Raw genomic sequence first — 13,259 nt, 5'->3', positions numbered from 1 at the left:
CAAATAAGTCAACCTGCAGCAACACAAACAGCAACAACATCCCAAAAGTGATCGATGAAGTCGCTCGCCAAATTTACGACGTGAAACTTTGAATTGTTTCGCATGTCGCTTCGATTTTGCTCTCGAACGGAGCCGACCCTCGCCCTTCCCCCGTCACTAGTCTAGACCAACCAGTTTCAGCTGTGATCTGCACTTAACAATCTGAAATTTCAGATGAATTTCAAGTGCAAAAAAACAAAGTGAATTTCCTAAATTTCTCTCAGCTTAGCAAGTAATTTGTATTTTTATTTTCAATATGTATGTAAATAATGCAATGTAATGTATTAAATAGAAAATAGGCTTAAGTAGAAAAAATTACATATTATTATTTAAGAGAAAAAATCATAGAAATAAATGAATAACATTTTTAGAAATTGATAGTCTGCCTTTAATAATCCGAAATTATAAAGCTTATTAAATAATTAACTTAATTTAAATATTATTTATAACCTTTTTTGGCTTAAAAAAATTATTTTTTCATTTATCCATTTTTGGAATGTTTTAGTCTGCGCACGTGTGGATTTTTTTTTTAAAAAACTATGAATGATTTAAAAAGAAAAATAGGTTGAATAAAAAAAAACCGAATATTAAAAATAGGCCATCAATACATTCTTAAAATAATTTATTATGTTTAATTTAATCACATTTAATTGGATATTTATTAATTTTAGTATTTTGTGATATTAAACAGCAATATTCATTCAACTGTTTCTTCTAGATTAACTTTTGATACGCTTGTTGAATATATTCTAATTTTATTATGAGTTGGTAAAAGAGTAACTCATATAAGAAGTCATCTCAAAATATATATAGTCTCGATCAGTATGAATCGAAATAGTCATGTCTTTGCAGACGCCCGTCTTTCTGTTGCAGGCAGTACATATGTATGTCGAAACCAGATCGGACCACTATATCATATAGCTGCCATAGGAACGATCGATCCAAACGTAGGTTTTTCTACGGAAGACTTATTTGTTTATTAAGATATTTTGGCTAAACTCTGTATTTATTAGTTTCACTATACTCCTCATATATATATCAAATCTTATTAGCATCGGACAACAATGTCATAATAACTGCTATAACAACGATTGGACAAACGTTAAGTTATTGTATGAATAACCATATTGTTTCTCAAGAGCCCATTCTCGAACTTGACATTTACGTGTCCTACGATGCTCTTTACATATGAATCAAATTTTATTAAATCGGTCACAAGATGAGTTTTTGTATGTTAAAATGTTCTGTTTCTCACAAAACTCTGCAAACACGAGGTTCATTATTCTTCTGGCACAGCTGCGAAGCCGTAAACCGTGAGTCTAGAAGATTATTTATTTATTTTTTAGCGCTGGAGATGACCTTTCTTTTGTGTAATTATAATCAGTTATTGTGGCAGATCTTTGCAAAGGGTATTCAGGTTTGTCATGTGCTTAGTAAATTTTGACTTTTCCTTTTGCAATTGTTCTGAATGATGTTGAAGTTGTGCTTCTTATTGTTTGCCGCTGTTTTTGTTATTGTGGCACTTGTGACAGAACGTGCATGCAAACGAATAATCAGTCAAGTTGATCAGGTGAGTCAATAAATAAAGCACCAACTGACGGCGCACGGTAGCCCCGGCCGGCAACAACAACAAGAACAACAACAACAACAACAGGAGTAGAAGATAGACATATGTGTACATATGACAACATTTAAATGGTCGTTTATCATAATTTGTCTTTGAGCCAAGCTAATGCTAACATCAATTGCTTACTTCTGTTGCACAGCTCACTGTGGGCGTGGCACAGGGCGTATTTGTTACCGTGTACGAACGTCAACAATTTTGATTAAGTTCGCCGGGCAATATAACATTATATGACAAACAATGGCAGCGCGAGCACAAATTGCCGTTGACAACATTCGCGTAATGCCAACTGATGTGTTGCAATAACACGAATCTCACATATCCATTCATAACCATACAAATGGATCACATCAGCCATCATATAGACGTGACACTTTACATAGAGTGTTTGGAATGTGGCTTAAATTGATAAGAATTGGATTGGCATAGATGAATTTCTCTGCACATTTAAGAAATATGCTCTCAGCTTTTACATTTATAGACGCTTTCTAAAAACTAATTCGACGACATTAGTGACTAAATTATATTTTTGGTAAATATTCAAATGTAGTATTATGATATTGGATATTATTTTATAAATACTGACTTACAAAGAGTGCTTTGCTCGGGAGTGCTCGACTAGGGGATACCCCAAACCTTTTTCTTCCAATTCCGAATGCGATAGAATATTTGTATATTGCAAAACAAACATCCTCACTAACATTGTGGCTTAAATTGGTGGGTTGTTTCAATTGATTTATTTATTTGATTTTGCGTGATACAGGGTAGCGCGGTGTTGTCAAAAAACGAAAAGTACTAGATCTGTGTATACTATACTAAAAGCTGAATGTCAAATTTATGACTCTAGTTGTTAAAGTCTAAGAGATTTGCTCAAAAAACAGGATTTCGATATCGATTTATATCGATTGCTGGGAAATGGGACTAACCATCGATGATCAGAACCGAGCTCGTACTGCAGGAGCACTAGGAAGACCTAGGTTCTGAGATCGATGCGTTTATACAAACGGACATGGATAGATCTACTCCGTAAAGTACACCTTAATAGAGTTGTTAATGCTTCCATTAAGTTGCACAAAACCAGTGTTTCCTTTTTACGTATTTCCAATGTGTTGAGGGTATAAAAAGGCAGATTGAATGAATCTGCAAGTTACGCAATTGCAATAAAATCTTAAAGTTAATTAAAGTTCATTTAATCTGTTTCATTTTAGCTTAACAGAACTTAATTTAATAACAGAATTCAATTTAAAAATGTTTAAGAGCAATTTTAAGATGTTTCACATACTGTATTTTCAAATTAAATATCTTTTTTCTGTAGATATCCATAAATGTGTTTCTGTTAATGTTTGTTTGTTTATTATCTTATCGGCAAGTAAATTTCCCAAGTGATTTAAAAACTAAGCCCATTGGGCGCAACTAATGGTATGATTATGAAAAATATTAAAGCCACTAAGTGAGTGAAAATAAAATATGACTACGCCCAGCCGTAAAAACAGATAGTTGCGGGTGTGTGAGATTGTGTACTATATGTTGTATATGTTATACGTTCGTATCTATTGTATCGAAAGCAAATGCGTGTGCGCCATTAAAATGAAAGAAGCGGAACGCCTACAACTTGGATGGCTGACTGAATGGGGCTGTGTGGACGGGTGGGGGCGCTTCTGGTGGGTCGGTGAAATACGATGTGGCAACACCCTACAGCGCCACTAACATGCACACCCACACAACACACACACTCGCAGAGACTCTCCCTCCGCCAATGCCTGTCCCTGGACACGCACGCAGGCAACGGACGCACGCACGCACTCGACACATGGCGCTATCGGCGCTTCCGGTGCGTGCCCGAGCCCCCGCCCGACCGACCGCCATGTAGCGCGGCGAGGTTTCGCCAACTTGAAGCAGGCGCGGCGGCCCAAGGCTGTAGGCGGAAGCTCAGCAGAAAAAAAAATCTAAAACGCAATAACTTTGGGGTGAAAATAGCCGAAAATATCGATGGAGGAGGAAAACAGCAGCAGCAGCAATAACAACAACAACAACATCAAGCAGCGAAGAAGAAAAAAAATTACAAGCAAAATGAGAGACCGAAAAATGCCAAAATAGAAATAAATTCCTTTGTGTGCTCTTATCTATATGATTTGTGATTCTGGGTGTCGTCAATTGTTGTTGCCGCCACTGACAATGAGTGGGTGGTTGGGTGGCTGGGTGTTTGAGTGGTTGAGTGGTTGAGTGGCTGCATCATCCCAGCACCCATCGAGCTGGGCCTGTAACCACAGCAAGCCGCCAGAAGCCTGACAGCAGCTTGGCCCCTTTAATGGAATTTTTCTTGGCTGCCTTGGGCTGGCCTTAAGGATGCGAAGGAGTCGACTGCCATGTGGCGACTGCCATAAGGAGCTGCTGCTTGTATCAACGATATTTCGCACATAAATATGCAGGCGGTGGCAATCTATCTTGTGCCACCCGCACGTGAAATTCCTTTTGTCCGCTCCGCACGGCTCGCAATCAAAATGAGAATTTCCAAGTCACTTTTCCGGGGCTTGTCCTGGCCAGGCGACCCATAATGAAATATACATAAGTAAGTATTTAGAGAAGCGCAAGGAGAATGCCAAAAAATAGATATATATAAATAATATCTCATAATGTCGTGAAGTATCTGCAAATGTGCGCAGGCAGGCAGAGCAGAGGCAGGTGGGCCATTCTGCCTCTCCAGCTTCTCCACCTCCCCGGCTGAAACTGTAGCTGGGACACAGTCGAAGGCGGGCGCGAAGCATTCGCATCCGTATATTATAATAATGCGGATAAAGAGATACAATTTCATTGATATCGTCTAAAAGTCCATATATTATAATAATGCGGATAAAGAGATACAATTTCATTGATATCGTCTAAAAGTCCAATATACCCAAAGATTTATGGCCAGCGGACGGTCGGTCAAAAACTTGAAGATGATCCCCCCACAGTTCCAGCCGCATACAAAGGCCACAAGCGACTTGAGTTCGCTTCTTTTTTTCTTAATTTTTTTTGTCGCTTTTGTTTTGGCTGTCTTGGCTGGCTGTTTTCGGCGAGCGGGCCAAAAGATTCATGTTCATGGCCAAGATATACCACAAAATTATCAAATACTCGAACATACATATTTATTTTTTATGTGTGCCGCTGCAGATACAAAGATACAACGATACAACGATGCTAAGATACAAGATACATGCCCTCTCTCGCGCACGAGTGTACGAACAAACGATTTTTGATAAATGCGTCTCATTACATTTTTCATTATGAGCCTTAATATATCTTAGCATTGTGGCCAAAACCTAAACCTATCTAATTCGGACATTACTTAGTTGCTTTGGTTATTGTTGTGGGAACAATGCTGGCAATTTCCCGAGAATTAGTAAGGTCATTATGTTATGCAATTGAATGAAAAATTCATTAAAAATTGCAAAAGCGTTGCCTAGCTTAAAATAAATCAATTTTACTTAATTTACAAATTGATCCAGATTGGATTCTGTTTATATGAACTTAGCATTCAATATTTTTAACTTAATGCTAAACTATAAATGCATTGATTAATAATATTAATAAAAATAATAATAATAATAATATTAATAACAAACAAGAGTGCTCTAGTCGGGAGTGCCCGCTAGGAAATACCCTGGACTCGTAGTCGCAACTTCATTCGACCTTGCGCCTCAGCGCCTCATACCTCACAGCTATACGAAGAATTCGGTTTCGAAAACATGATTTCGATATCGATTTTACAGGTTCTGTGAGCGACACGTTAATACATACGAGCAAAAGGACGGACAGATAGACGAGCATGGCTAGATCGACTCGGCTATTGATGATACAAAATGTTTATACTTTATAGAGTCGGAGATGATTCTTTCTGTCTGTTACATAAAGTTGCACAGAAACATTATAGGCTTTTTTCTCATTTTCAGGGTTCAGGTATTATAAATAGTTATGTTTTGTTTGCTTTTCGCCCAATCATCAGAAGACTTATTTTCCAATCTCCAACTTTTATGTTTTTAGAGAACTATTTATTGTAAACAAAATTTGAGCTGGCCAAGAATGACCATAGTTATAAGCAATAAAGCTTGCTAAACCATAATAGATATTATTTACTTTGCACCTCGATTAGATCTTTTGTCAAATTTTTTGAGACTTTGGCGAGTGGCAAGCCTTGAGATGCAGCCAGCCGACCGTGAAAAGCGAAAGTAACTGATTTGCTTAGACCACAGCAGAAAAATGCGCTGTAGGCCAACAATGAAGGTCAATAACCATAGAATAATTGTATCTCACAAGCAAGTCATGAGGTCACAAGGCGGCAAGTGGAATAGTAGCAAGGTGGAAAGGTGCTCAACGCTGTTGAGTGCCGAATGTTGGGCATTAGGTTAATCAGTTGGTGGTGGTGCACACTAATTACCCAAAGCGTGTGTGTGCAATAATACATAAGGACCAAATGGCAGTTTGGCAGCTATAAAATGCAATAATTGTTGCAATTGCGCCGGGAGCAGGCAGCAGGCAGCAGCACGCGGCCTTGCTGCGCCGCCTCGCATTTGTGGTGCAAGGTCAGGAACGGACCGCAGTCGCAGTCGCCGTCGCATCAAGGTTAATTGTCCATTAAGCGTGCGGAGAAAGTGCAAGTGTCTGGAAAAGCCACCACCAAAGTGCCATGAAGTGCCCGCCAATGCCAGCGGCTGGGCACGGCTGCATTGCATCTTAGCCGAACTGCACGGAACGGAACTGGGTGTGTGTGCGTGTGTGTGCGAGTGTAATTTATGGGGTCAATGCGCCCATTGGGCTCTACCTTTGACCCAAACGCAGGCCAACTGACCGACTGACGCGTATCTTAGCTGCTTTGTGTGAGCTAAAGTCTAAGCAAATAAAATTATCAAAAGCTTAGGACGTACTTTGAAAAGCTAATGTACTTGGATAGAAGACAAGGGAAATGTAAGCTAATTTTAACAATTATACTTACAACGATTATATATTATTAAGATTAACCAGAAAACATATTATATTACAAGTAATACTATAGTTAATTCCAACAAAAGATCGCTAGCGTCCAGACTTACAACGATATTCATAGAGTGCGTAAAAAAATGTTTATTTATTATAGGCGAAATATTAGTGGAATAGTCTTATCTCTTTGGAGTATTACAATTTTGCTAGTAATTCATATTCATAGAGTGCGTAAAAAAATGTTTATTTATTATAGGCGAAATATTAGTGGAATAGTCTTATCTCTTTGGAGTATTACAATTTTGCTAGTAATTCATAACTAATTCTTACATACATATATATATATACATATATACATTTTCAACGTATATGCAGACATTTGCAAGCGAAAAAATAAGGAAATGTCACAAAATTCTGATATAAAATGAACAAAATAAAAAATAAATTTACTCTTTTTTCAAATATCATTCATTCATACTTTGATTCCTTTACTCTTCATAAAGTGCTTTAGGATAAAGGAATAACATAGTGCGGAAGCAAGAGTGAGTGTCCACCCACTATAATGAATTCAAAATCACTTCCGATTTGTCGATTGAATAAAATTGCTATAATAAATTCGTGCACACAGAGAGATAGAGAGGAGAGAGAAAGTGCTGGGTAATCCCCTCAAACGTGGGCATAACAAGTGAAAAAAGATTGGCACCACTTAAAAGAAATTGCCAATGATAATGATAAAATAAACAACAACAACGACAACAACAGCAACAGCAAACGAATGCCAGACAGCAGGAACCGCAATGAAGGAGGCCGACCGAATGGGAGTCAAGAAAAACTTTTATCCTGTTTCCATTTTCCTTGCTGCTGTTGCCGCCTCCTTCTGCCCCAGCAGCAGCAGCAATAGCAGCAGAAACTGAAATAAACAAAATGCCTACGAAAAGTTTTCGTGAATTTCCATAAAAAGCAGTGAAAAAAAATCAGAAACAAGCTTTGGGCTTTCTGTGAGTTGAAGTTCCATTGGGTGGTTGGCTGGTTTGGGTGGGTGGTTCGACTGTGCACAGCAAAACAGTGAAAAACCGTAACCGAAACCACATTTTCTTCATTTGGACGATTGTGGGCTGGTCCTGGCCTGAGAATGTTGCCGATGAGTCCACATCTTTAGCTTTGACTGACAGCAAAACTTTCACACACACCGCATACGCACACACACTCGTCCGTACACACCGTTTGGCATATGAATCCTGTGGGAAATCGGTTTTAGTCAATTTCGAAAATGTTTTGCTGTTTCAAAAAATATCAACACATTCTCGCAACAGCAACAAAACACCCTCGTAGTTGGCAGCTAGCTCATGAGAAGCTGTTGCCTGGCCCTCTTCTCCCCGGAGACCAACAAACTTAATCGCTTATGGTCGCTCGGTGAAGACCCATCGGGGAGTCGATCGCCTTATTGATTGGGCCAAGTCATCTGGCTACCCCAACGCGGATTTTGGTAGATGCAAATCGGACAGATGTCAATCTGCAGTTTGTCTGATTGCCACTTTGATTTGTGCCAGGGTGAAATCCCTCCGCATGCGAATCCAGCTGTAGGCCAATGGATTCCACAACTACAGCAATTGGCTTGATTTCATTTGCATTTTACCTCCCCCTGCTTGGCATGCGGTGCATGAACCCTCAATTAGTCCGGCATTTGCTTTTTCAAGAGAATTTTGCATTTGCAGCTGATGCAATCGTCCAATGTCATCTTCTTCGTGAGGACGCTTTGTTAGCCTTGTATTGCAGCTGGTCATTGAATGGCAATTGCTGGCAATAACAAGCCAACACAACAGGGCACAAATCCCCAGACAAGCCGATGGAGCAATTGTTTGATGGCAATTCGAGGATTGCCAAGTAAGATCTGGAAAATGCTTGCTTTCTATATGGGAAACCCACCACAAACCGGAACAAACTTCATGGATTTAATACTATATAGCTCGCAAAAGAAAGTGATTAAAGTAAAAAGGACAAAAATTCATTGAAAAGAATTCTATCTTAATTTTAAATATTTGTTTAATATGAAATAGGTTTTAGTTTTTTTAGAGGGAGCACATAAAACGAGACCTCTCCAACCTCAAGATTATATATATTTTTAATCTGTATCTTTCTATGCAAACCAATTTCTTAGTTTTAAGGCTATCGTTAATAAGCTTTGCATAGGTCCGTCCTTCTGTTGCAGGCAGTGCGTGTGTTGCAACTGGCTGGATCGGATGACTATATCATATAGCTGTCATAGGAGTGTTTTGTCGAAAGTTAAGTCCTTCTATAAACAACACTTTTGTTTTTCAAGATAATTGGACCAAACATGCATTTAATTTGAATACATATCTGTTAAAAAATGAGTTTTTGCATTGCAAAATGTTCCTTTTTTTAAAAATATCCTCACCAAGCTCAGCAACTACGAGTTTCCCTATTCACCTCGCATATCTGTTAACTCGCAAGTCATAATTCTGCAAGGCCATTTAATCTTCAGGGTGCCGAAGACTGTCATTGTTTCTTTCCTTATAAGAAAAATATAGGGTTAAAAAGAAAACGAAAGTTAAGGCTAAATATAACAACGAAGTCAACGTAACTTATTTAATCTAATCTTAAATAAAGATTTTGGATATTTCTTTTAACTTCAGGATCCCATTGTGGACTCCAAAGAATTTGCATTATATATTTTTGCACTCACATACTGACCATTTACTCATTTGTTTGTTTCTTCTTTTTAAACTAGTCGCTTATTTCATCATTTCCTTATTGATCCACCTTTGATATTCCGCACACAAAGTAATGCTTATTCTTTATAATTCTTAAGTAAGCAATGACAAATAGGAAGGCAAAAATTACTAAAACAAACGCTTGCATTTGAAAATATCATAAAGGCTGTCATATTCAAGTGCACATTTGCATTTGAATTCCAGAACGTGTCAGGTATTCAAAACTACAAAGTGAATTTCAAATGTCTTCCTATGTATTCCCAAACATATATAAATATATATGTACATATATATACATATATTCTTATATTCTTTATGCGGTTTGTGCACAGTAATTGGCAGCGAGACGCGGAACGCCCGTACCGCCCATCGGGCTGTCTGGCCGGGCACATGTTGATGAAGATGATGAAATCTTTATTTATAATTTAGGCAGAAGATCAAAGCTCACTGCGTTTTCTGTGCGGTAGGTCCAGCTCGAGTGCAAGTGAATCTATAGTTGTGTATAACTTGTAAAAAGCGACGCAAAAAACAAACAATAAACATTCCAAAGCATTTTTGCAATTTGGCTCGCCAGTAGCGACAGCAGTAGCAGCAGCAACAACAACAACAGCGTGTTCACATTTTCCAAAAACGGAACATTACGTGTCAACGGACAAGCAGCAAGTCCAGTGAAAATCCATAAAGAGAAAAACATGGCGAAAGGCTGCAGCAAAACTGCAACTGCAACTGCAACTCGGAGACGCGTCGACTGCAAATCGCATTCATTTCGCTGCACTTGCAATGAAGGGGGTTTTTTTGGGGTGGCTGAGGGGAGCGGCTGGTCAGGTGACAGGAGCGTTGAATTGTAATATGCCATCAGCCGTGATGAGCAGATTTACATGCAAGTGCAGCAGTGCCGGCAGCCATGCCCCGCTACCCGGCATCCCCAAACCCAGCCCCAGCCAAGGCATCGACAACAGCAACAGCAACAACAACAACAATAACAACGATCACGACGAATTGCACGTTGATGGCGACTCCGGCGACGACTTAATTAAAACGTGAGCTAAATGCAGCATGAAAATAATGAAAAACTGACCGAGTTGCTGCAGGTGGATACGCACGCCCAAGGCAGGCAGGCAGGCAAGCAGCGGCAGCCGCAGAGGCAGAGCCAGTGGGGCAGTGGGAAGCCGGACAGGCAACCAGGCAGGCCTGTCATGCGGGCCGGCCAGCCGACAGGCACCCAGCCGCATGCAATTCCAGTTATAATTAGTGTCAACAACCACATTACCATGCCCCGTACATGTGGTGGGGTGGTGGAGACTCCATTTTTTGATGTGACAGCAATCAAAACCGAAACTGTCGAAACTGTCATTAACCATGCGGCCATAGAAAGCGTTTGCTCAGCTCGGGCCAAAATGGTCAATGGGCTTGGATGTGAGGACGCCTTTTGCTTGCCAAGAACCGCATGCACTTATGAGTGCACCACCACACAACAACAGCAACAACAACAACAACAACTTGCTCGAATGCGACCCATGCAAAATGTTTTGACAATTCTTCTCACGATCTGCGTCGCTTTCGCTATATTTAAAAGATAGCTCTATTGGCTACCATCTAAAACAACAATAACAACAACAGCAACTCATTCTTTTTATTGCACCTTCGGGCTATGAGGCTTACATACTGAGTGGGCCCTGTCTTCTGTCGAAACTTTAGTTAATGTCAAATTTTGATATATATCTAAAATTCATAAGAACCAAGTAATTTTTATTTTTGTTAATATTATATATTAAGATATTTTTATTTATATTATATATTTTATTCTTAATATATTATATTAGATTATAAATACTTCTCTTTGAATATAGAGGAGGATATTTGCTCGCGTTGTTCGCGTGATACTACCCTACTCAGAGATTTGATTGACTTGATTTGATACTGTCATTAAATGTGTAGGGTATAGAGGTAGGCATCTTCGACCGCAATATCGGACTACTAAATTGGTCGAAAGCTGACTTTTTGTATGGAAAAAAGTTCTTCGAGGTACATACATAAGTATACGGAAAAAAATCTGCAATGACCAATTCACAATTTTCCCCACATAACGGATAATCCATAAGCTAGTATATGCTATATACAAGATACATGTCTTGAGTAAACTCTGCAATTACCAGTTTTACAATTTTCCCCACATATCTGATAAGCCATACGCTTTCGTTCCTTTCTAGTTGTTTTCAATTCTCGATATAAGTTTAACTAGTTTTTTGATTACAAATGTTATCCTTAAATCACAGATGCGAAAAACAGCAAAAGAGTGAGAAAACTTCATTTTAATTTAATTTAATAGATTAAATAGATAGTATCGATGGTGACGGTGGTGCAAAAAATTTTGATGAGAGTGACTACCGACACCTTCTCAAAAATCTTTAAAAATGATGTTGAAACTGATCAGTCGGTAAACAAACAACTTTTATACAAACATTTTCCGCCTATTTACCACTGTTGCGGGTGGAATTTCCCAAATCGCTGAAACACTTATTCATTGAACTCTTATGTAGAGCTTTGAAAATAAGTTTGAAGCAAATCGGATAAAACTTTAAACTTCACCAAAATAATCGTAGAATCGCACTTTCCACAGAGGAAGCTTTGATTTTGCGAAAATTGTGAAACACGTCTCAATTGATTTTTCACATAGATCCTTGGAAATGAATTTGAACGAAAAACGCCACCCACCATGCAGTGGGTTTCCATTTCAAGCATTGCTTAGCAGCGTCGTAATGCTGTTGTTGCTTATGCTCTTTCTGTTCCTCTTTGTGTCTAATGCTTAACATCAAAGCTGCATTAAATAATATACATACACACATGAAAATAAGTTTGAGGCCGAAAAGTTTTATACAATCTCCTTTGTGTGCCTGCTTTCAAGATAGTTTTATTTATTTATATTGAGATAAAATAAGGTTTTTATAAATTTTATCTATCTAAGTTAGTGCAACGATGTTTATGGGTAACATACAATCGGTATCATTCTAAGCCTTGAAGTTATAGTCAATATATTTGGTACAAATTTTAAAAATACAAGTTTTAGTTTTTAAAAAAAATTATGACGCAGTGTTGGTCGTTTTTGGTACAGTTCTGGCTATGGTTGGGAGTACTGCTCATATTCGCTAAGAAGGCTTACATAACAAGTACTGAAAAAAGACCTTGAGCTCCATCGTGTTTGCAAAAGTTTTGTTAGCCAAGATTTGATGTTCCGTCGACATGATAATTGTGCGCCGCAGGGTGTTGAATATTCGGTTTGGCAAACTCGTTCCGATTAGCCAGGCCTTTATGTAATTCCATGCTTCAGAACTTGCAAAAGTCGATGTAATCACTGTTGAACCGAAAAGCTATAAGATGAAAGGAAAAACATTGGTAGAAAATAAATTTGAATATATGCGCCTCAATCATTCGACCATAGACTGCTTTAATATCAGTCTACGATATTTTAATAATTTAAGAGCAACTTGCACAAACACGAAATATAAACAGGACGAAGGGGCCACACGAAATGGAATATTGCATTATGCCGCAAGAATAAGGCGTCATAACAGAGACAGTAGTGCCTCGTTAAAAATAGAATTAATCTGATTGTTCACCTACCCGCGTTGTTAATAGTGTCTTTTCGAAATTTGTATAAATGTGTGTCTAAACTTTGTAGTTTATTTATGAATTGTTTGGAATTGTCATCTCTGTATATAAAACTGTTTTAAGTTTTAAAAACAGGTTTACCTGATCACACAAGCAGGAACACCATCAGGGTCCGGTGACCTCTGTAACTGATAAGGATAAGGCTGATTTTTATTATACTCAGAGGAGTAGGTAGTTTGAAAAAAGATAGCGAACAGATCAGAAATGCCTGGATCAGTTTTCGCGCTCTCATCTGCAAA

The 13,259-nt window shown here is 38.5% G+C and overlaps 2 long non-coding RNA genes across 2 annotated transcripts; one reads left to right on the top strand and one right to left on the bottom strand.

The window, feature by feature from the left end:
• The first annotated feature begins 7,021 nt into the window (after positions 1 to 7,021).
• LOC135440995 (uncharacterized) lies at positions 7,022 to 7,556 on the top strand. The gene is made up of 2 exons (XR_010438381.1): positions 7,022 to 7,161; positions 7,248 to 7,556. It is a non-coding gene; the product is annotated as an uncharacterized LOC135440995 (long non-coding RNA).
• A 4,810-nt stretch (positions 7,557 to 12,366) lies between these two features.
• LOC135440978 (uncharacterized) lies at positions 12,367 to 13,057 on the bottom strand. The gene is made up of 2 exons (XR_010438374.1): positions 12,973 to 13,057; positions 12,367 to 12,719 (listed from the first exon to the last, which is right to left on the bottom strand). It is a non-coding gene; the product is annotated as an uncharacterized LOC135440978 (long non-coding RNA).
• Positions 13,058 to 13,259: the final 202 nt, after the last annotated feature.

Source organism: Drosophila montana, unplaced genomic scaffold, assembly GCF_035044405.1.
Source record: "Drosophila montana isolate Dmon_TW-CO22-7 unplaced genomic scaffold, ASM3504440v1 contig_1761_1, whole genome shotgun sequence".
In the NCBI taxonomy this organism is placed as follows: domain Eukaryota; kingdom Metazoa; phylum Arthropoda; class Insecta; order Diptera; family Drosophilidae; genus Drosophila; species Drosophila montana.
This window is presented reverse-complemented; position numbering and strand designations above follow the sequence as displayed.